This window comes from Pteropus medius, unplaced genomic scaffold (assembly GCF_902729225.1).
Source record: "Pteropus medius unplaced genomic scaffold, Ma_sr-lr_union100, whole genome shotgun sequence".
NCBI lineage: Eukaryota > Metazoa > Chordata > Mammalia > Chiroptera > Pteropodidae > Pteropus > Pteropus medius.
This window is the reverse complement of record NW_024356336.1, coordinates 4,393,672-4,414,718: the sequence shown is the minus strand read 5'-3', so window position 1 is coordinate 4,414,718 and position 21,047 is coordinate 4,393,672. Positions and strand designations below refer to the sequence as shown.

The 21,047-nt window shown below is 37.1% G+C and overlaps 1 protein-coding gene across 1 annotated transcript in view; it reads left to right on the top strand.

The window, feature by feature from the left end:
• TTC28 (tetratricopeptide repeat domain 28) overlaps positions 1 to 21,047 on the top strand; it is a 630,275-nt gene that overhangs the window by 433,672 nt on the left and 175,556 nt on the right.

Here is a 21,047-nt window from a genome sequence, read left to right as displayed (position 1 = left end):
TGTGTTCGGGTATGGGGAGTGGAAGGGTCTGTGGGGAACTTGGAAATGCATACATACATTGTCTGACCAGGACAGCCACTATTCAGTTGGGTCGTTTTTCCTATGTAAGAGAATATGCTTCAGTGTTGTCAAATCTGTCTTGTCGTTGTTTCTGTTGAAAACTTGGATTTTTTATGTGGAATTTCCTAATTAAAAACAAACAAACGAACACTGTGTGAATCAAATAAGACATATTTACTGGCCGCTATGTGCTACATTAGACATACCTCAGAGGTAGATTCATTAGGACTTATTCATTGGATATAGGGAAAGGAGATTTAGAGGAATCAAAATAGCTTCAGAGAGGGTGATACGGGCCAGTGGTATGGGGCAGCACTTTGTAGCACAGCGCATTCTTGAGCTGGAAAGACTAGGCACGAATCTTAGCATTGACTTACTAATTGGATGGTATTAGGCAAGTCACTTCGTCTCTCACCTGTGAAATGAAGATGATAACAGTATCTGTCTTATAATATTGTTCCGAAGATTAAATGTGCTAATACATGTGAAATGTTTAGGCCGGCACCTGACACAGAGTACTGACTAGTAAGTGATAATTATTATTTCAAGTAGTTATTAGAATGAACACTATAGTTAAGAGAATAGATTGTGGGCACAGCCAGCCTGGATTTGAATCTCTTCATGCTTTTCAGTGTGTGACCATGGGTACATTACCTCTCTATGCTTCATCTGTAAAATGGAGAATAACAATACCTTCTTAATTCTGTTGCTTATAATGGGTCCAGCACAATGGTCTGGTAGTAACTAGATTTGTTGAAACTACTTAGGCTTCTTAATGAGAAAAACAAAGCTGAGAGCTCCATCCAGTTAATTAACTGTGATCACTCCCCTCCTTTTTTTTTCCTTTTAAAAAATGTCCTTTGCCCTCCTAGCTCCTTATCAGTAAGACTATGTGGTTAAGGTACAGATTGAGCTTATATCTGAAGAAGTTACCTTCCCAGCTGTTCATTCCCTTAATTTGGCCTCACCTCCATCCCCATTACTGTTGCTCTGATTCAGGCCCTTGTAACTTCTTCCAGACTTTCTCACTCAACTCCTAACCTATTTCCCTTATTTCAGGATGAATTGTAGTAGTAGTTATACCACTACTACAATTCATCCTGACACTGTCCTAGTGATCTTTCTGTATTGCAAAAGTGGAATTAATTATTACTTTTGTTCTCATTGGTATGGTTTTGCTTGTTTTTCTATGTGCTGGTCACTAACATAAGACTCTGCAACTGAGCTATAAAACTCTTTTCTAGAGTGCCAAACATATTAAGTAATCTATATACACCCAATTACCCTGGAGAAATCCTTCATGTATCTCTTAGTGTCCTGCTCCAAATTTGCTTAGTTGTTCTCTAGGCCCCTGAACAGCTGCCATTCTAGGACTTGCCTTCCCTAACTCCTTTTGTCTTTTCCTGTCTTGTAGCCTCTGTTTCCTGCATCACATCTTCTTGTTTGGTTTACATCCATGCATTGTTGGAATACATCTTCATAGTTCCCTGAGAAAAGATGCATGATATTTTGAATATCTCAAAATTCTTTAAGTCCAGCTTTAAATTTGATCGATAATTTGGCTAGGAACAGAATTCTGGATTGGAATGTTCTTCTCCTAGAATTTTGACAACATCTGATACATTGTTTTTTAGCTTTCAGTTGCTGTTGAGAAGCCAAGTGCTATTCTGATTCCTAATTATTTGTATATTAGCAGATTTTTTTCTCTGGAATATTTTGGGATCTTTTCTTTATTCCTATTGTCCTGACATTTCCTGACAGTGGGTCCTTTTTCCTTCTTCTTCATTGTCTAGAATCTCATGTGTTTAATTCCTGTGAAATTTTCTTAAAACAATTTTTTTTGGTTAATTTATTCTGCACTTTCTTTTTTTATAGAGCCAGAACTTTTTATTCGTCAGATGTTAGGCTTCTTGGGTTGATTCTCTGTATTACCAATAGTTTTTCCTCTTTTCCATTTCTTTTTTTAAAAATCCTACTTCCTGTAGTAATATTCATCTTCAATTTCTTCTACTTCATGTGCTGTGTTCTGCTGTCATTAAAAATTTTGAAGACATGTTCTCTGAATGTTCCTTTTGCATGGCACTCAAAAGGTTCATGGCTACAGTATGTTGTTTTATGTCTCTGAAGACTTTATCTTTTTGAAAGTTTTTTTTCCATCCTTTCATTGTATCTGTTCTTTCTTGAATTTCTGTTTTGTTGTTTATTTTCATCACCGTCCTTCAGGTTAGAGTTTTCCTCAAAAGTCTGGTAATCTTTGGTCAATTGCTCATATTAGGGGTGAGGCACTAAAAACTGATTTGAGCCTCTGTATGATTGGGTGGGTCTTGTGCACAGATAGAGTTCAGTGCAGGCTGAAATAAGGTGAGGTTTTTTTTTTTGGTGTGGGGCGGGCGAGAATCACTTCATATTAGTATGTGCATATCTTTTCTTTGGACCAGTTTCCCCAGAAACTTTCAGTCTGCTATCACACGTAGCTGTCAGCATAGTAGAAACTGAGCAGAGCAAAGTGGCTTGTAGTGTGGAGAGGGGTGTCCAGTGAGTAGAATTTCACCATTCAGAATGCAGATTTTCACTGATCTTCCTTTTTATTTTTAAGTGTAACATTTTATTTTTATCTTCACCTCTAAACATCTGCAGAAAGTAGGTTTCCATCTTTTGCCAGACTGGAGGAGCAGTTGTGCTCTGCTTCTTGTATAAGTGTATATCCCATCCTCTGTTTCAGCCCTATACCCCTTTCCCTGAACATCAGAAGCCTTAGTGCCTCAATTCCTATTCCTTTCCAGTGTTCTGAAGCTGGAGTTGGCACCCCTCCTTGCAAGCAGTTTGGTTTCCGTTTTCTCTGTCCTAAATCAGTTCCCATTTATCCATTCACTTTCCGTCTTTCAAAATTTTGTGGATATTGTCTGCTGGCATTGTTCTCAATCTTTTTGTTTTTGTTTTTATGGGCTTACAGCTTTTTAAAAAAATTATTTCACTATTAATTTACTGGGGTTTCTTGCAAAAAATGAGAAACTTGGGGGTTTCCATTGCCCTAGTCACCCATAGGTCTATTGCACTTACTTTTTTTCCAGTCTGTCTCCTATACTGTGAGTGACTCTACAACAGATGACTTATCTCATTTATCTTTATATTCCCAGGGCCTAACACATAGTAGGCACTCAAATGTTTGTTGATTGAAGGGGTGAATAAATTTTAACTATTCTTTGTTAGTTTTTTGAAACATTTATTTTCTTGATGTTTCTGAAATCAAAATACTTACAATGCCACTCTAGATTCTACCATTGTGGTGAGGACTGTCTCTTTTGAATGCAGCTGGTATTCACAGTATGCTCGAGTTACTTAGAAATCCCAGTGGGCATTGTTATGCAGAGGGTTTTATTAAGTATCCAATGATGAATATATCTCCCAGACTCTTATTACCAACCCCCCGAAGCACATCCTTGATGCCCCCAACTGACTTAATCACCACATTGCTCTCAAGTACCCAACACATGTTTAATGCACTACTCTAGTTTTGCCTCTGATGGCACCCATGAGAAGTGTGAGGACCACTATTTATCTTGTTAGAGAGAAGATGTTGGAAGAAGCATCCCAGGGGAAATGTAACTCACTTGGGCACATCTGGATTCTGCTGTAAAAGACCGGCAAACCCCTGACTGGAGCTGAGAATGAGGTTGTGGATAATGGCCTCTGCCTGTTATCACCAGTTCAGCAAGTTTAATTTTCAACACAAAAATAAGGTTAAAAAAAAATCAAAGTTCTGTCTTTTGACAACTCATCCAATGCAAATCAAGGTTCTGTGTTCCTTTTAAATTAAAGTTGTCACACTTTCACATTTATGGAAAGCTATTTTTAATAATTTAATGTTTTAGTACTGGTATTTTTTTTTTTTTACTTTCTATTCTTTATTTTGCATCTCTTCTATACATAAGAAATTAATCTTAACGTTTACTTTCACTTAATGAATTTCTCTATTCAGCATTTCTACCAATATTTCTTAAATTCCAGGCACATAAGCAAGCACAGAGTGAAGTCACTACCAGTAGAGTGATCTTAAAACTTGGGAAACAAAACTATTTATCTTTGTTTTCTCCTTCACTTCCTTTTCTTCTGAACTATAAAATTAGGTAAAATAAGCTTTAGATGTAATCAGATATGATACAGCACATGCTTTATTATGGGGAAAATGTGCTACTATTTTCTTGGGAAGAAGCCAGAGCAGGAAAAGGCTGTATCCCACCCCGATGTAGTAGGGGGCATCATCAAAAGTGTCATCACTCATCACTTCACCTTCTCCCTCCCACCACTTTCTCTCTTTAACAGTGACGGAATCATCACCTCCCCTTTCACCGTTTCCTAGAAGCAAGGTAAACCAATCTATTCCTAAACCCAGATTTTTTAAGAAAGAGGCTTCTGAGGTTTCTGTAAAACTACATGATTTCCAGCAGTCTCAATTTAATACCGTAATACTTTGAATGGAACCTTCTGGATATGGACCCTGCCATTCTAGGAATTGGACTCATTCTTTCTTCCTGTTGAACTCCCAGCACATATATATTACTAGGACACATTTAAATGATCCTGCCTGAATTCACAGCCCAGTACCACTGTTGAAAACCATCTCTGTCCCTAAATGGAATAAACTTAAACCTGAATCATAACCCATCTTCTGAATGTCTGTAATTATAGGCATTTGGGAGCAGCTTTCTGGGATTTTTCAGGCATGCCAGACACCATTAACTAGTCCTAGTCTTGGCGCATTCCCTAAACTTTTCATTTCACATCCCAGCATTTATATATAATCCTGAGGATAATATTAATCAAATAAAATACATCTTTTTTTAGACCCATATGTAAGTTGGCAACTTTGAAAGATTCTCAAGGTAGTTTTTATATCTGTGGTGGTAGGGGAAGTAAAAAATTGTAAGGTGCTCAGAAATGACAGCGTAGTAGAATTGCTGAAGGTTTTTTCTTAGTCTTAATACAATTCTGAGTCTGTATCCAGTTTGTGATACATTTTGACAATAGCCTTTATTATTATTATTATTACTGAAAATTAGAAAAACTTGCCTGTTAAGCTTTTCTAAGCACCTGATTGTAAACAGAAATAATAACATGTCCTTTTCAGAGCAAGTACCCTTGCTGTCTTCCTGATATCTTGTCTAGAGTTTCTGGAGGAAACAATCCGGTATGATGGATATACTCAGGTTTGCAGTTAGATAGGCCTAGATTTAAATCTCAACCTTGCTATTTTTAGTAATAATTGTTTGACTTTGGATCAGTTGCTTAATGTTGTCTGTTTCCTGATTTGCAAAGTGAAGGTAAAAATTCCTACCTTATTGGGCCTGGTGGGGATTGGGGATAACGTAAGTAAAGCACCTGATATATCATAATTTATTGATTCTAAGATGCTCATTTTTTTCATGTTTTACTATCTCTGAAATCAGAATGATCTTATAATCAATAAATAAGTGTACTCTCATTGTTTAATCGCAACATTTTTATCCCTTTATTTGTGGTTCATATTGTAAAGTGCTTCTTAAATTTATGGCAAGTTTGATTTGATGAAATATGGTATCCCTGGCTCTCAATGAATAGCAGTCCTACTTATTGTTACGATATATTTTTTCCAAGAAAGATTTTAATAATATTAGAAATAATCTGAATTTCACTAATTTTCCTAGAGCCTAATTTGGGGTACTATTATCATTATTCTGAGGAAAATAGTATTATAACAAAAATAACAGTGGCTCCTGTTTAATAATCTCACGTCTCATGTGAAACAATGTGACTATAAAAGGGAGTAGACTTCATAAGACTTAGGAAGAATGTGATTGATTGGATGAGGAGCAGCAGGTAGAAGAACAAGTACAGATATGAGGCACCATGAATTCTATGCAGACAAACACCAAGGTGACAACCGACAAACACCCATGTCTATGGATTCTATATTCTTGCAGCTGTAAGAAAGTTTTAGTGCACTAGAATTTTGTTTAAAGAGAACTAAAGGTTGAGTGGTATTGGTAATACATATTAATTCTGGCATTTTGGATGGAGTTTTCTTCTTTTACATCCTGCACAGACTCAGAGTCCTGTGACTATTAGTTTGGTTCTTCAGCTGCTTTTTGAGCACTTGCCATGTGCCAAGCATTATGCTAGACTTCTAAAGTTATAGAGATGAATAAAATAACCCTAGCTTCAAGAAGCCCCTAGTCTGACCTATCTCATGCTATGCTCCTCTTTCCTTCATCTGAATCCTGTATCTTTTCTCATTACTTCAAATAGAAAATATATGAATCATCTCTTTTTCCTTTAGAACATATTTCCTTTGAAATTTTAGTATGTTTTCTGGTGTTCAGTTAAATCCAAAACAAGCATACCACTGAAAAACAAATTTAAAAACTAACATAACAAAGAATTTGATCACACTTGTAATTAGAAATTTTATCTATCTGTGTAAGCTACTTTTAATGTCAGGTTGGATATTTTTATAATAAGCTAATCTTTTAAAAAATAATTTAGAATTTTTATTAAAAATTTAGTTTGTCTTTGATGAACATATTGTATTTCTTTTTCAGATCTTGATGTAATATCTTCTTTGTTTGGGGATTCCCAAAAAGAAGTGTTTATGTGCTTGCATGCTCAAATAATTTCTGTGCCAAAGGAACAGTAACAAATGCCATACAAGGGAAATGACATTTTCAGGTTTTTTAATTAATATAATGAGAGGGGAAGGAAGGTACTAATTTAATGAATTTAAATTTTAAATAAAGGTATAAAATAGATTAAATGAATATAAATATGATGACTTTAAAATTACTTCATTTACTCAGTTTTATTTGTATTTAGCATCTATAATAACAGCTAGCAGTAACTGAATACTTATTATGTGTCAGGCACTATTCAAACATCTTTAAATGTATGCTTTTAACAATCTCATGAAATAGATATTATCACCTCTACTTTATAGATAAGGAAACAAGGACAGAGAGAGTCAGTAACTTCCTTAAGGGAACAGAGCTAGTAGAGACAGGATGCAAACCTAGACAATTCTAGTCACTGTATTACCTTGGAATTTGCTAAGTCCATTAGCATTCAGGAGACAGATTCAGGAGCTGTTAAAAGAGTTACTAATGTTTGATTAAAGTTTTTAAAGTTTGCCATTGAATTTGTCACTCAATAGCTGGCTTGGATTTTAGAGAGAAAAGCAGTATATATTTAAAATTCGTTACAAACCTTATCTGTAAACATTATCACGTAATATTAAAGATAATATTTATTATTTAAAATTAAACTGTCAGAAATCAATTCTAAGTGGATCTAGTATATAAATAATTGGCAGTAAAATAAAGATTATTAAATAAAAACTAGTGTAGTTATAACTTCAAGAGTCTAATAAAGCTGGTCTAGGGTACCTGCTGAATTTGAGGGAAGGAAAAATCAGTGATAACGCTGAGCTTTTGACTAAGGTTGTTGAAATAGTGATAACAACTACTTCTTTTGTTAATCACAGAAGTCACAGAATAAAGGAGATTTAGGAAAAGCAATGAAGGCTTCAGTTCGAAGTGACTGTGTGATGGTGTGATGGAATGTTGGCAAAGCGGAGTGAGAAGAGTACCAGCCGAGGGCCTGAGGACCCGGGCTCTCGTCTTGCCTTTGCTGGACATTAGCAGGTTGATCTTTGGCCAAAGTACTTGACATCTTTTGGCCTCAGTTTCTACATCTAAAGACAATGAGGAGTTATATTATTAAGTGCTTTTAAAACTCTGCTCTAAAAAGTCCTACAAAGTGTGATAGAATCTCTTAAGGGTCTTAAGGGTAGTTGAGGAGAAAAGTACACCCTAGTCTAAGTGAACCTAAACAATTGTGTTTTTAATCACACAAATTACATATATTTGTATTTTGGTTTAAACAACGTTTGAAAACTGGTGGATTAGGTCATCTATAAGGCCTCTTATAGCTCTGAAATTCTGTTATCTCTTGTTCTGCAATCTGAGTTTGGAATTATCCAACAGGGATAGACGTTGAATCTGCCAGAATAAGTGAATGTACAGAGAGCTGAGATTGTGGGCCATTTATTCCTGAGCAGTTAGAAGCCATGAAATTCAGGTCTCAGCCTGCATTAGGACCTGTCCTTCACAGTGGGATCCCATAATGACATTCCTTCATGGATGGTTGCAGTTCTCGGTTGTTTTTTTTTTTAAATTTTCTTACATCTTTCCAGTTCCTTGAGGGCTCCTCTTCATCCAGTTTAAGGATTTATTTTTTAAATTGTTATCTGCTGGCCCCTGCAAATAAGTCCTCCCCCCCACCTTGGGCTTTCTTCCTTCTAAGATTTGTAATATATTTTATATACTGTCTCCTCTGCTTCTTATATTTGCACTTGCACATGTGTATATTTTCTATCCCTCTCCCTCTTCAACTTTCTCCATTATATCCTGCCCAGCCAATGCCAGATTTTATGATTCAATGTAAATACTGTCTTCAAGGGGTGATTGACTACATTTCAGCCCCCTGCAGAACAATGTTTTATAGCCCACTAAAATTCAGGTTGGCTAGCAAGTGCGGAATGGAACAATTTTGATTGGACTAAAATAGCATTATGGTAGAATATGTCTCCTAACCCAGGTCAAGTTATTGCATAAGAAACTTGAGTGAATTATGTCATAAAAAACTCATTCGAGACTAGGTTATCTGCCTATCACTCTCCCAAATAAAACCGACGATGTAGGTGAAACTGAGAGTGGGACATAAGTTGCCAAAAATAATTTTAACTGATTGTTTCAAGTGAACAAGAGAATTTACCCCCAGTCAAACTCAGCTTCCTAATAAGACTACTAAGACTCTAGGATTTTTACTCGTTCATCATTTTGTGGCCAAAGAGCTTTGTAGAATGAAGGTCTTTGTAAAAATCTTCCTAGATGGATAGCAAGTGGCTGCAGTGGAAGGTGTTAGGATGTAAAGGGGGAGGAGAATTTTTAAGTAATCTGGAGCTGTTAGGGAGTAACTTTCTTTCCTCTGATGTTCATCATCAACCTCACCATTTGCAGACCTTTGTAAGGAAGGAGCACATACTCTTCCATTGGCTGCCACTTGGCTGTTACAGTGCATAGCACAGATGCCTGTTATATTGCATCAAGTTTACATGGAGCATCAAGTTTGTTAAAAAATGAAATCATTGTAAATTCTGGCAGTTTTTATGGTATAATTAAAACGTCTAACAGGATACCTCTGGGAAACTAAATGCAGTTTTACTATTTATAGAGCCAGCAGAAGTAGTGTTTCTTGCCAACTTTCATATCTTATGACCTATAAATTGCTCTTAATAGCTAATCTGTCATCCTAGCTTCTCATACAAGAAAGCTTGTTTCCTTATTAATCTGTTAATTTGCATCTGCAAAGGACATTTACAAATTATTGGTTTGAAAACATTGCTGTATTAATGCTGGGCATTATAAATAATTTATCACCTGTGATAGCAACTCTTAGATCTAGGTAATAGATCTCTCTGATATTATGTTATTCTTCCAACCCTAATATAATTTGGATAAAAAATAATTATGAAAACTCCTCTGGCCCTATAATATTAGGAAAAGCTGACAGTTTACCATGGAGAAACTATAACTATCACTAACCGTTCTCTAAGCTCATAGTAATAGATTCAAAGCAACTATTCTAACTATGGTATAGTACATGGTAGAAAGAATTCAGAGGTGTACAAATTACTTTCTTACCTTTTCAGTAACAATTGCAGAATGTTCTTCCAATCCTAAATTTAGGTATTGGAACAAACTGGTTAGATTGATTATAATAAACCTGATACCAGTTATTAAGTATGTGTAGCATGAAAATGATTTAAGACTGCTAAAGATTATATAATTAAAATTTACTGTTTTTGTGTTGTTTAAATCTCCAAGCTGTGGCTGTGAGTTTACAATTCTTGAAGATCTCGTTTCAGGAAGTTTCTCCCTGGCAAGAACTTTAATATTTACTATTTTTTGTTTGCATTTTGTTGATTTATCTTTTCTCTATTTTAATTCAACAAGAATTTGTGGGAGCAGGAAGCAAAACATTAAAAGGAAGAAATCAGAGTAATGAGAGGATTAAGGTTGTACCATAGGCTGAAGACAGAGCAGAGTTTGCATGTGTTATGCGATCATATCGGGCTGTTAAAAGGAAGCTCTGCATCAGGTCATAAGCTTCCTGGTGACCCAAACAAAAAAATAAATTGGACCACTTAAATGATTCACATTTTCCTTAAGACAAACCATAGTAGCTGTTTGGTAGGAGCATTGAAATCCTTTCGGATCTTTTCACTGGTCCTTATAAAGATGACATTGGGTAATACAGATAATGTCCTCAGCAATTTAGATTGTAATTTTTAAAAAATTTTTGTCCACCTGGTTTTGTGTGACTATTGAGTAAGCAACTATAGACCATCATTTCACCTTTTATACAGAATTACTTTATCAGCACAGTGCTAAGGGTAGATTTTTCAGGACCCACAGATCATGAACAATTTTCTGTTTCTGCAGGTTTATATTTGGGTGGCTATTGATTCCCCCTAAATAAACCTTTAATTTGGGTACATTACTACCAGTTAGACCCTTGTATCTGGGTTAATACATGTTTTTAAAGATTAGCTAAGTTTCTGATTTTAGTACCTAATTCTCAAATTTCGTTTTTCTAAAAAATACCTAAAATTTCATTATCCAGAAATCTATGATAATTGGTAAATGCCTAAAATTTAATCATCCAGAAACATGTCAATTCAAATAATTGAACCACTAGATAGTTAACTATAACTTTGATGACTGGAGTATGAAAACTTTTAATTTATGCTCAGTACTATATTAGCCAGTTTATACTGAGATAACAATGAATCCCCAAACCTCAGTGGCTTAAAACAACAAATATTTATTTCTTGTGCCCACTGTATATTCATTACAGGTCGAGGGGGCTCTGTTCCATATTGGCATGATTCTCACTTGAAGTTTAATTCTGATGGAAGAGTGTGTAGCAAAGAAAAGAGAGAATGTGGTGAAGCATGCACTGGTTCCTAAAGCCACCTGGTTGTGATCACATTTATTGGCCAAAGGTCACATCGCCACTCACATCTGACTTCATGCAGGCAGGGATGTGCAGTTTACCTGCTTGGGAGGAGAGAAGCCAGCAAGCATATTTGTGAACAGCTCAAAAGATTACCCTAAAGATTATTAATGTTTAAAATATATCTTATCCTAATTAGTCATTATTTTAGTTAAGCATTTTTTTAGTTGTTACTGCTGACCTCCCTTCTTTTCATCTACTTTATGTAAATACACAGAAGTACAATCTGATTATGTCAGTCCCCTGCTTAAACCTGTGGCTGTTATTGCTCCCTGGGTGGATTGTAAATTCTACAATAGAGGCAAACTGTGTGTAGTCAAATGAGCATGAGAACAGAGTCTGATGTATATGGATCTGAATCCTGGCTTTGCCATTAATTTCGTACTTTTAGGGATGTCACGTTATCTCTTTGAGTCTAATTTTATCTCACAAACGGGTATAATAATAATAACACATATTTAAGAGAACTGTTATAATGATGAAATAAAACAGCATACATGGAAAAAGCTTTAGATTTTATAAATCGATGGACAGAAATAACTCATCTAAGCCTACCTTTCTAGACTCCTTCCAGGTACTACCCCTACTCCTAGATCTAAATAGCTTTTGCTCTCTCTCTAATTATTACACAGTCTGTCATACTTCATGACTTTGCTCATACTGTTTCCATTTCCTAGAATTACTCATTTCTCCAAAGAGGAAAACTCCAGTTTATTTATTTATTTTTAAATAATTAGTCTTTATTTTCTTAGAGAAGTTTTAGATTTACAGAAAATTGAGGAGACAGTACAGAGTTCTCACATACCTTCTTTCTTTTTCCAATCTGTTTCTTCTTTTATTAACATCTTGTAATAGTGTGGTGTATTTGTTACAATAGCCAATATATTGTATTATTATTAACTTAAGTTCATAGTTTGTATTATGGTTCACTATTGGTGTTGTACAGCTTATGAGTTTTACAAAACGTATAATGTCATGTATCCATCATTATAGTATCATGCAGAATAGATTCGCTGTCATAAAAATCCTGTGTTCCACTTACTTATCCTTCTCCTCTGCCCTGCAACTACTTAACTTTTTGCTTTCTCTATAGTTTTGCCTTTTCCAGAATGGCATATAGTTGGGGTCATACAGAATGTAGCCTTTTCAGATTGGCTTCTTTCATTAAGCAATATACATTTAAAATTTCCTTCATGTCTCTTCATGGCTTGATAGAGCATTTTGTTTTAGCATTTAATGATAGTCCATATAAGGATGTACCAGGGTTTCTTTAATCATTCACCTATTGAAAGACCTCTTGGTTACTTCTAGTTTTTAGCAATTATGAATAAAGGTGTTAAAAACATTCACAGTATGTTTTTGTGTAGACATAAGTTTTTATTTCATTAGGGTAAATACATGGGAGCATTATAGCTAGACAATATGGCAAGAGCGTGTTAGTATTATAGGAAACAGCTCAACCATCTTTCTAGTGGCTGTCCCTTTTTACATTTCTACCAGCAATGAATGAGAGTTCCTGTTGCTCCACATCCTCACCAGCATTTGGTATTGTCAATTTTTTGGATATTAGCCATTCTAATAGGTGTGTAGTGTATCTCATTGTTGTTTTAATTTGCGTTCCCTGGTGACATAATGTGGAACATCAGTGTATCTTGTTTAGTGAGGTGTCTGTTCAGATCTTTTGCCCATTTTAAAATTGGGTTGTTTTATTGTTGTATTTTTTGAATATTTTTTGTATATTGAATTTTTTGTACATTTTGGATACAAATCCTTCATTAGATATGTTTTGCAAATATTTAAATGTTTTCTCCCAGCCTGTAGCTTGTCTTTTTATTCTCTTAACAGTATCTTTTGCGGAGCAGAGTTTTTAATTTTAATAAAGTCCAACTTATCAGTTTTTCTTTCATGGGTTATGCCTTTGGTGTTATATCTAAAAACTCATTGCCAGGTTCCATAGATTTTCTCTTATGTTATCTTCTAAGACTATTTTAGTTTTACATTTTACTTTTAGGTCTATGATTTAGTTTGAGTCAATTTGTGTGAAAAGTGTAAAGTGTGCCTACATTCATTTTTTTTTTGCATGTGGATGTCAGTTGTTTCAGCACCATTTGTTGAAAAGACTGTCCTTTCTCTATTAAATTACCTTACTCTTTCGTCAAAAATTAGTAAACTATGTGTGTGTTAGTCTAGAGAATTTTCTTGAGTATATGAATGAATGAATGAACAAATGAACCAACCAATCAACAGACTGAAAACACTCCAATGTCTCTGTAAGCTTTGACCACTTGAAGTGACGTGCTTTTACCAACATTATATACTGGATATACCAATGATTCTGTTACTATTTGGGGTTGATTTGAATTACGTGTGGCCATAGCAGCATGGGGATGCGGTAATGACACAGAAATGCAATTGGCATTTTTCCTCGGTTCTTGCCCACTGACGCAACAAAGATTCACAGGTCAGTGAGATTTAGAAAAAGAATTAGTAAAAGTATATTTTAGAAGGAGATGGGCCACACTAAGGAAGGCTGCAGCCCTGTGGAATTTGGGAGGTGAAAAGATAAAACAAATAGGTTCTGGGAAACAAATGGCTTAGATGATAGAGGCTTTGTTCATCCTTCTTGTGACCAAATCAAAATTGTGACAGAAACAAGGAGCAAACAGCAAGGAAAGTCAACTGGGATCTAGATGAGCAGAAGCACTACAGCTAGAGAGAGAAATAATTAATCAACCTGCAATGGTAGAAGGTGGGAGGGGGCGAAGACAAGTGGCTGAATGAGACAGAGGCTGCTGTAGGCAGCAGCTGCAGACACCTCTAAAAGGTGCCGTGTCTGCGCGTGGACTTTTGTGGTGATGGACTTGTGTGCTCTGAGCACCAGCGCCAGGTAGGCTGCTCAGGGGCACCAGGAACTTACAGGGGAAATGAGTTGTCAGAGTGAGGGCTGGAGGCAAGGCTCCCTCCCAGATAGAAGTGCTGGACGTATCCGTTGTTCTTCTGTTCAGCCCTCCCTCTTCCCAGTGTGCGGATAAGTGCTGCTATAGCTGAGATGTCATCAAACTGGATAACAGAGGTCGCTGTGTCCAGAGGATTGCCTGAAACTCTGCATCCCTCAACTTGCGGCCCCACCCATGCCACATCCAGTTGTGTCCTCGGTGAGTCCAGTGCTTCTTGCTGAGCAGAGCCAAGACTAATACTGGTGACAGCTGACCTCGGTTTCTAGCGTGGCCTCTTGAGGCAACTATAAGCACAGCATCTGTGGATTGAATCATAACAAGTGACCTTGGAGGAACACAGGCTAGAGCTAAACTTGGTCTGCAGCTGAACCCCTTGCAGGACTGTGCCATTAGACACCTACTACACAAAGCCACAGTAATAAGACTGGGAGACTCAGAAACTTTGTTTAGTACATAGAAACAGACACAAAAAGCAGCCAAAATGGGACAACAAAGAAGCAGAAACCATATGAGAGAAGAGAACAGAGATCCAGGAATAATGGAGTCAAGCAATCTAACACATGCAGAGTTCAAAAAACTGGTTATAAAGATGCTCAATGAACTTAGGAGAAGTGTGGATGAACTCAGTGAGAACTTTAACAAAGAGGTAAACGTAAAAATGGAAATGGAAATTATAAAAGGGAACCAGCCACAAATGAAGAACACATTATCTGAGATGAAGAGTATATTAGAGGGAATCAACAATAAAGAAGGTCAAACCACCAATACAGAGGATAGGGAAGCCAAGGACACTCAATCAGAACCGCAAGATAGAAGAAGCCAAGATTATAATAGTAATTTAAAGTGCCTGTGGGACACAATTAAATGTAAAAACATCTGTGTCATAGGGGTACCTGAAGGAAAACAAGATGCTTAAGAGCTATTTGAAGAAATAATGAGGGAAAACTTCCCTCACCTGGAGAAGGAAATAGACATATAACCCCAGGAAGCTCAGAGTCCCAAGAAAGAGGAACCAAAAGAGGCCCACACCAAGACACATCATAATTAAAATGCCAGTGGTTAAATACAAAGAGAGAGTCTTAAAAGTAGCAAGAGGAAAGCAGTTAGTTACCTACAAGGGCACACCCATAAGACTGGCAGCTGATTTCTCAAAAGAAACTATGCAGGAGAGAAGGACGTGGCACAAAATATTCAATGTGATGAAAAACCCAGAATCTACAACCAAGAATACTTTATCCAGCAAAGCTATCATTTAGAGTCAAAGGACAGATAAAGAGCTCCCCAGACAAAAATAAGCTAAGGGCATTTATCAACACCAAGCCAGTATTACAGAAAATGTTGGACGGACTTCTTTAAGAAGAAAAAATGTGTATCAAAAACAGGAATAAAGAATGGTAATAACTACATTACTATCAACAAGTACCTCAAATGGAAAAGAACTAAGTGCTTCAACCAAATGATAGATTGGCTGAATGGATAAGAAAACAAGACCCCTATTTATACTGCCTATAATAGACTCACTTCAGATTAAGATACACACACAGACTAAAAGGAAGGGGAAGGAAAAAGATATTGCCTCGATGGACCTAGAGGGAATTGTGCTGAATGAAATAGGCCAGATAGAGAAAGATAAATATCTCATGATTTCATGTACATGTGGAATCTAAAGAACAAAGTAAACGACAACAACAAAAATAGAAATAAACTCATAGATACAGAGACTATTTTGAGAGCTACTAGATGGGAGGGAGTTTGGGGGGAATGATAAAAAAGGGCAAAGGGATTAAGAAGTACAAATGGATAGTTACAAAATAGACATGGAGATATAAAGTGTGACAAAAGAAAAATAGTTAATGCTGTAATAAATAGGTAAGGGGGAAGAAGCATCCTAGATTTAGTGGGGTGATCACTTTGTGAGTTATATAGATCTCTAATCACTGCTGTACAACTGAAATGAATATATTGTATGTGAACTATAATTGAAAAAAAACTCATTGAATTGTAAAAAAAAAAAAAAAGATAAAAGAAATACAAGATGGAGGATGCCCCTAGGGAGGGGTAGGTTTTAAGCCAAGAAAGCTGTTAATAGCCCAGAAATGGGAAGCTCTGTATTATATTTGGGCTATGATGGGTGGTTACAAAGATGTTCCTAGGTGATTGGCACGTGAAGTCATTTTGATTGACATTTGGCTGCTGTATAACTCTGCCTAGTACACATGTGCTTACCCAGAATTCAGCCTGTTATAATTAGATTCATGAACTTTTGGGCATAAACACGGTATTATAATGATGGTATAATGAGGCTGAGTTTGTGGGCAGATTAGGGTAGTACCTTCTGTGCATGCCTCTGCGGCCAGATTAAACCAGCTATAGCAGGGGTCCCAAATCCCTGGGCCATGGACCTGTAGTGGTCTGTGGCTTATTAGGAACTAGGCCTCACAGTAGGAGGTGAGCTGCAGGCAAGTGAGCAAAGCTTCATTTATATTTGCAGCCGCTCCTCAGTGCTAGGCATCACCGCCTCAGCTCCACCTGAGATCATCAGGCATTAGATTCTCACAGGAGCACCGGTCCCTGATGCCAAAAAGGTTGAGAACTGCTGAGCTATAAGTTATGCCCTCCTGTCCTTTGTCTCCCAGGATGCTGGAAGGATTCTTTAACTACCAATGGAGCATTCTTTGGACTGTCTCTGGGCTGGACCTCCATTCCTTTGTTCCCTTTTGCTCACGTCTGACTAGCTACCTAACAATTCTAAAATGCCACTGGATAAAGGGTGGGTTTTCTTATACCTACATTTGCAGAAGACGAATATGAGTAACATGCTTCAGCATATGAAGATGATGACACTTCCCACCACTAGTGGGACAAACTTGTGTTGTCTTTTTAGTTGTGGTAATATAACTTCACATTGTATTTTCTGGTCACCTGCTACCACATCTTTGAAAATGAATAAAGCTAAGTGAGTGTTATCTTGGTTGAGATGGGAAGAGAAACTAAAATCTAAAATTTTTGAGCATTTTCTGTGTGCCAGTCACTAAACCAGGTTCTTTACAAGTACTATCTGATTTAGTACTCACCGAGGAACTGTGAGATATTAATGTTTTCATTTTACAGATGAGGAAACTGAAGCTTAGAGGCACTGTGCAATGTGCAGTATCACATTAATCATAGTTTGTCATTTGAACCCATGCATGCCTGATTCCAGAGTCTGTCTCTATTATTCTACATCCTTCTGCCTCTTGGGTTGTAGGTAGTTAACCCGGGACCTTGAGTTTGTGGGCACTGAACTGGCAGGGAATACAAGGTGCTTGTGGATTTGGACAATAAAGAAAAGCCGTGTTTCTGGTACTAGTAGAAGGTACATTCCCCTCCCCTCCTTTTTTAACTACATGCAATTAGTCAATGAGCAGTTATATCAGACATTCTTTATATATGCATTTAATCCTTCCACAAAATATAACCCTATGAAAACTACATACAATAAGAGGGAAAACATGCCAGATGTGAAGGAACACATGTTTAACGATAGTGTCATCAGTATGGTTATAGTTCGGGTAGTTTAAACTTTTCTATTTTATGTATCAAAATGAAAACGCTTAAAGGTGGTTTGAAAAAATATGAGTACATTTCCTTCTCTAGCTAGCTCCATGCCCCATGAAACTGACTTGTCAGATGTAGTTCTGAAAATATTCAGGTTACAGAGCAAGGGGTGATGACTCCTGTGTGCTAAGTCTGCAGCTGGGGATCATGCTTTGGCAAGAATATGAGTAATTTATATCTTGTAAAGAGAAAAGTATTGTCTTATTTCAACCAGATAGTTTGTTAGCATAACTGTTTGTATGCATTTTAGTATTCAAATACAGATGTTCCAAAATGTTTCTACTGTGGGAAGCAGCTGCTGCTATTCTAGCACAAAAATCTCAAAGAGATTAATATACAAAGGCAGCGTGAACCTTAGTGGCAAATGCAGCATCTGCTTGAGGTGGGGCCTGTGATTCCCCATAGATAGTGTGTCTTCAGATTCTCCTTAACAGCCTGAAACCATGTTTCAGATCTAAGCTTATTCTACAGGAACAGGAACAAAGACAAGTGATTAATTTGTAATTCACTTAGCTGATAAATATCATCACATGTTATTTGCCAAAGGGCCGTAAAACACTGGACTTCATTTCCTATTGCAACTGATAGGAATATAGATGTTTGGTCATGATGACTGATGTTTTCAGTTGCCATTACTAGCTTCTGCTTGGTAACAGCTCAGCCCAGCTTCCCTGCAGTCATAAAACATCAATTCACACCTTAGTGGTACATTCAAGAGAACTTTGCAGTTTACTCAGGACATTCACATGCACTGCTTTATCTGATCCACATCCTAGCCCTGGGAAAAGTGTACTCTATCATTGTCAGCACAATTTACATATAAAATAAACAGGGGTGAAGAAGTAAAATGACTTAACAATGTCATGCAGCCAGGACCTCTGACTCTAAACCTATTCCATTCTTATACAACATCAATCTGCCTTTCTAATTTCAGAAGCTATGATGTGTTCTTCATAAATTATATAATTCTTTCTAGAGATGCTGGTTTCCAGAACACCCACCATTAAGTGTCCTAACCTAACAGCACCGCCTGGGGAGAGCTAATGCAGTAATCCTTCCCCTTTTCCCTCACATCCCAGAGGAAAAATGCCCAAATATTCCCTTTTCTTATGTTCAGAGAGCTCTCTGGCATTTAGAGAAATGAAGAGCCAAAAGCAGAAGATTCTGGGGCTGTCATTCAGAGTTGCCATAAAACAGAAGTTCCTAAGAACAGTGGTATCTGGGGTGTTGTGCCTGCCCCAAGCCTTATAAATCCATACCCTGCAGTGTTCAAGGGTTCATTGCCTCCAACCAGTTCTACTATTTGGAATTTTTGAGCGATTTATGCATGGTTTACACATTTGACAGAGGCTCGTGGCTGAGTTTGTAAATACTCAACCTGGCTTATGGCTGGGACCTAGAAATGTATGTCAGAGAAGTTAAGTTTTAAAAGGTGCCCAGAGCCAGTAAAAGGGTAGGTTTGAACAAGTGCGTCTGATTCTAAGTTATGCTAGCTCCGCAGTCACGGAGTCATGTGTTTTTCTTTGAGGGCAACAAAGAGTTGCAGGTGGGAGGGTTTGTGGACTGTATCCTGCCCCCTATCTGGGCTTGGGTAGAGAAGAACCACGGAAAGCTAGGTAGGGAGGGCCAACTAGAGAAGTAGAGGAAAGAGGCTGAGTCTCTCCTGGGCTTGCAGCACAGGAGGAAGAGGATATTGTCAGGCAGGGGAGAGGAGTTGTGAGCAGTAAAAGGCTCATGCACAATGCACTAACATGAAGTCCTAACCTCTGGTCCTGAGGAGGTTCCCAAAGTAGGAACCTGAGGAACACATCCAAGTGGCATGCTCTTTGGTGACATTATAGCTGCTTCTGCCAGAATCATACTGCTACAGCACTATGACTTTCGTGGAATTGTTTCTGCTCTCTGCCACCCAGGAAAAAAAAAAAACAGTAAATTTATAAGTATTTATTTCCTCTTTATTTTCCTATATTTCTTGTTGGGCCATCTGTGAAATGATAAAAGCGACTTAAAACCATTTGAAACCCTTTGCAAACACACAATTTGCAAGCATCACGAAGATGGTCGAGCTGTCTGAGTTATTTTGATAAAAACTATTTTGCAGGCAAAGAAATATTGTAGTAAATTACTCATATCTATAAAATAGTTCCAAAGTGCACAGACATAGACCACAAATCATAAAGAAATACCCTTACTCCGATGGGACAGGATCCCTCATTGTTATTTCCTATACTGGAGGCCCTTGTAAAGATTACTTGCCTACTTGTGACAAAGCACATATTCTGCCAGGATCACATGTGCATGTTAGGAAGAGGGGGCAACATGAAGAAAGGGGGCTACATGGCTCTAACTGTAAGCACATTATGAAGGAAGGAAAGGGTAGGCAAGCCTTCAACTTGTAGAATAAAAAGGACAGAAAAAGCCCAGTGTAACTTCCCTTTTATGTCTCTGCAATGGAGTTAGAAACTAAAGATGAGAATTTCAGACTATACACACTTGGTAAGATTCTAGAACCTGTGTTACATCTTTGTTATTTTTGTTGTTCCCCATTTGGTTCACTATACCAACATAGAGTCATTTTCATAAAAACTTTTAACATAAAAAATGAAAAATGCTTGAGTAGCAAGCATTTTAAGGGGACTAGGAAGAGCATCTTTCTGCATAGAGGCTGGGGTCAAAAGTGCCTATAGGCAAGAAAAGCAAAGCTGGAAGAGCCTGGAAAAGGGTAGTGGGGCCCAATGGGGACCACCCCGTTCAGAGGTATAGGTTGTAACTCACCCATTGTTTTTTTCTGGGCTTATCCAAACCTAAGCCCTCCACAGTAACCAACACTGATGAAGTCACATTGAAGGAACAGAGGTAAGAACAGGATCCCCCTATGGGTCTTGAGTAACAAAATTATCAGTCATCATGCTAAACATCTCACCAATTAATCTATCTCTTTGCTTTGGGAGAAGACAAGGCTAGAGAAATGCCCGGGAGTGCAAAGAGCCGAGCATGGATTTCTTGATGAATTTCCTATGTTATATTGTATGTAGTAATTAGTTTTGGTTTTCTTTAACATTTTCATATGCTACAGAAGTTAATAGCTATTAACAGAGCTATAATATCATAATATGAGAAATGTCAGTGTCTTTAAGATGAAGGTTATGTGGAATACAACCTATTTCTGTGAGATTAGGTATTGAAAGTTACTAATTAAATTACCTTGTCTTTTTTTTTTTTTTTTTTTTTAGGAACTTGCTGTTTGGATGTACTCTTTTTCATTTCTGCATAGGTCTGTGAACCACTGATAGAAATTAGGAATTGGATTGGAGGGTTATAGGC